Here is a 4,328-nt window from a genome sequence, read left to right on the forward strand (position 1 = left end):
GTCAACGACCCTGCAGTTATGAGTGAAAGGAAGCGGAGGAGGCACGCCGAAAGTCAGGGGTACGGGATCCAGACCTGACCAAGTTCAGGAGTACCACGAAGGCTTTCCTGGGAGGAGGTGCCTCTAAGGACGGAGTGGGAATTTCCAGTGCCCCGCTGAAGGAGGAAGAGAGAGCACACCGGCTAGAGACAGCAGCATGGCTTATGTACTTAACTCATGAACCCAACAAACCTTCAGTGAATGGCCTACTATGTGCCAGGCGCTGGGGATAGAGGGGCAAGTAATACAGGCAACAACCCCGACCCCCTTCCATGAAGCTCGCGTTCCGTATCATGAGCAAGTGAGGAAACGAATATGAAGGGAGGGTATCAGCTAGCAATAAGGAATCGTGGTCAAAGTAGGGCGGGTCACGTGGCAGACTCCCTCAGATTGTGCCGTGGGCAGGGAAGGCCTTTCAAAGGAGGTGGCCTTCGCGCTGAGACCTGGATGATGGGAGGAGCCAGCCATGGGTAGATGGGGGCAGTGCAAAGGTCCTGGGGCAGGAATGAGTTCCACCTGGTCAAAGAACTACAAGAGGCCAGGAGACAGACGGGAGTACAGTAAGCTTCAAGGAGATGAATAAAATAAGCACGAAGCAGGGGCCACTCGTGCAGGGGTGTGTGTCATCGGCGTGGTGTTTATCGCAAGTACAAAAAGTCTACTACAGCAGCCTAAATGGATAAGGGGTTTTGACTTAGCAATAAGCCTGAGGTGAGCCATAAGGGGTAGGGGTGGTGGCTTACAGATGCCCCCGGGCACACTGGCTCTTTCTATCTTCCTTTTCGCTATCTTCACATCGCTACCTCATAACCATAACATGGCTGCCAAACCTCCAGGCCTCGTGTCTGTGTCCCGGGCAGAAAGGAGGGAAAGCACAAAAGGCCAATGAGCCAAGGATGGAAAAGGCCTCTTCCTGCCAGACTCCCATCTCTTTATTCAGAAAGGGGATTGTTCCCCAGGGACTTCTGTTCACGCCCATTGGCTAGAGCCGGGTCACACGGCCACCTCGAACTGCAATCGAAGCTGAGGAAATGCAGCTTAAAGTTTTTTCTTGTCTCTATAGCAGAGGGAAGAAAGGCAGAAGGCATCGGAACGCCTTTGGGTTGCCGATCCATAGCTTTGGCCAAAGGCCTGCCAAGACCCCTTGGAGGGAAGGGCTTGGTGAATTCTGAAATGGAAGGCCAAAGAGTGGGCAAGGGTCAGGCTAAGGACGGTGGACGTCACCTGGGTGGCTGGCAGGAGCCATGGGTAACTTTACGGGAGAGGTGACAGGGTCAGATGTGAGCTGAAGCTCTGCTATTTAAACAGCACCTGTGACACGTCACCGAGGGAGACACATTCCAGGCTTGCCTTGGAGACTTGACTGGGTTGTCCTCCCCCTCGGGGCTCAGGTCAAACCCCAGCTCCTCAGAGAAGGGCCTCCCCTCCCGAGGGTCCCTCTCCTTTGCGCACCTCCAGCCCTGGCAGCCTGTCCCCCCGGCTGGCGCCCGGCGGCGGTCCACAGATGGCTCCTGGCTGTCCCACAGCATCACATTGGGGCACAGAACGGAGAGTGACTCACACTGGCACCTCTCCTACTGGTAAAGCGCTGGTGGCATATCCATCATCTTTGGTTTTTCTGCTAGAGTTACTCCGCGAGGTTCGTTGATGGGGAAACAGGCCGAGGGAGGTGAAGACCTTCGCCAGGGTAAGGGCTGGGCTCTGCCACACAGAGGGAGGGCTCGGGGCATTAGATGTCTTTGGGCCTGGAACTGTTCCTCATACCCACTGCGCACAAGGCTGGGCGAGAGGCATGTGTGGGGGGGGCAAGTCCCCTCATCTTTCTGGGACAGTTTCTTCTCGGGGATAATGAAGAGGTTGGCAGGGACGGGTCTGGCTTTTCTCACCCCACCCATGAAATTCACCCTCTGAATTTCAAAAATCCCAGTCCATTGTCTACTCTCTGTGTCTGTCTTCGGCTCAGAAAATAGTCACCACCACCCTCCCGGTAGCCCCCGCTATTACAGCCTCACGATGTACTCCGCTGGATCTAACACCAGTAATTGAGTATTTGTGCAATTAAACGTCCCGTGTCTGCCTCCCTGCTTGGACTGGGCGCCAGCAAAGACAGGAGCCATGTCGGTCTCCAACTCTGCCCCGCAAGAGATTAACACTGGGCCCAGCACATAGTAGGTGCTCACGAAATTGAGTAGCTGTTGTGATGAAATAAGGCAGAGGGAGGCAGCGGCTGGAGTGGCAGGGGCCCCAGCCGGGCCAGCAGGGAGCCAGCGCTCTCAGCCTCTCCCTACTAATCAGCTGCGTGGTCTCCCCATTTCCCCCACGAGAAGGGGCTGGACGCCCCAGTCCCCAGGCCGCTCCCCTCCGGGGAGAACTACAGCTCCCAGAGGCCTCGAGGGGCGGTGCCGCCGGCGCTCGCTCCGCCCGGGCCCGCGGCGGAGCGCAGCATCATGGGAGTTGTAGTTCAGCCCCTCGGCCCGAGGCGCGCCCCCGCGGGCGCGGACGTGCGCAGAGCAGCTGGGAGCCCGCGGGCGCGCTGTTGTCGGGGAGCGCAGGTCCCCCTCCCGTGTCGGGTCCCCATGCGTGGAAGGCCCTTTCGATTAACCCTCACGACGCCGGGGATCCTGGGACGGCTCCGTAGCGTTCTCCAGGGCCCTTTAAGGGGCGGGGCCGGGCGCCTGCCCCAGCCTTGACTCACCCACCCTCCACTCGCTAACCTCAGCCCCCGGCAGCGTCCTCACCCCGCCCGCTTTAAAACCCGTGATCTTGCGGAAACCTTTCCATTCTCTGTTGGCCCAGCGCTTATTGTCGACTGTGTGTCTGGCCCATTGGGTACACAGTGCTAAGGGTCAGGGTGGGTGGGAACGAGGAATCACAGACGTTCAACCATCAGTAACACATCGGACGACCCCAACAGAGTGGTGGGGAGGGCGGCACAGGGGTCTGAACGAGGCCCCAGGTATGGGCAAGGCTTCCACAGGACAGACTCGACCTGGGTTGGCCAGGTCTGGAGCAGGGAAGGGCGTTCCAGTCCCAGGGAACAGCATCGGGGAGGGCTCTGGGGCGGGAAGGGGACTTGGAGCTTTTGGAGAAGCAAGAGAGGGGGGTCTGGAAGGCAGAGAACAATGGGCGAAGGGGCCGGTGTGAGAATTCGGTGAGGCAAGAGTGGGCATCTGAAGGAGCTGGAACCATAGAGAGGAGTGTCTGTTTGATCTCAGATGAATGTGTGATTTTCTCGGGGCAGGCTGGCTAGCCCAAGCTTGGCTAGGGCTCAGGGCCCCATCCCGGGTCCTCTTTCCAGGTCCTGGCTTGTCCCTAGGGGCAGAGGGTATCCCAGGGCAGGGTTGCAGCAAGAGTAGGCCCCCGGGTGTCCTAGGGCTGTCCCAGGAACCGGGCAGGGAGGGGGGAATGGGGGAAGGTTCGGCATCTTTGGTACTTAGAGGGGAAACCGAGGCTCTTGGAAGATTTCTGCTGAAAGAGCCTCTATGTGAGATCCAAGAAAAGCCTTTTCTTACTCAGCCTCTTCAACTGTCGGGAGCCATTCCTGGGAAATCAGGGAGGGTCATGTTCACACCCTCCCCCCCCCTTCCAGATGTGGCAGAAGCAGGAAGGATTCAGGCCAGATGTTGGGGGTCCAAAGGCCCGGTGAGTTGCCTGGGGGTGGGGGCGGCCATGATTGGAGCTCTGTTGTTGAAAGCGAGGTCTAACTGGGTTGCTGGTCTTGTTTTCGTGCTCTGGCACAGTGGCCAGGAGACTCCAGGGGACGTGTTCTCGGGCTCTGGTCACATGTAAGAGAAAAGCAGGAAGCCCAGTCCTCAAGGCTGACAGCACCTGGGCTTTGCTTCCACGGTAACCTTGGCAAATTGTTTTCAGCCCACTCGACCGTCCTCCCTGCCAGGAACCCAGGCTTTCTGCCTGGCATGCTGGGTCCTTAGACTTCTGGGGAGTGTTTGGGGACACTTGAGGAAGCTCGGCAGGAATGAAGGCCTCAGGCCCCATCGGAAGCATCAGGTGCCTGTGCTCTGCGCAAGGATGGCACCCTCTCGGTGTGGGCACGCTCCCCAGATCAGAGGCCTGGCTCGCTGTGGTTTGTCTTTGATTCATGAGGAACAGGGAAGGGGCGCCTGGGTGGCTCAGCCACTTAAGCATCTGATTTGGGCTCAGGCCATGATCTCGCGGTTCGTGGCTTCGAGCCCCACGTCCGGCTCTGTGGGGGCAGCTCAGAGCCTGGAACCTCCTTCAGATTCTGTGTCTCCCTCTCTCTCTGCCCCTCCCCCACTCACGCTCTGTCT

Source organism: Herpailurus yagouaroundi, unplaced genomic scaffold (assembly GCF_014898765.1).
Source record: "Herpailurus yagouaroundi ecotype Mexico unplaced genomic scaffold, PumYag 160, whole genome shotgun sequence".
NCBI classification, from domain to species: Eukaryota; Metazoa; Chordata; class Mammalia; order Carnivora; family Felidae; genus Herpailurus; species Herpailurus yagouaroundi.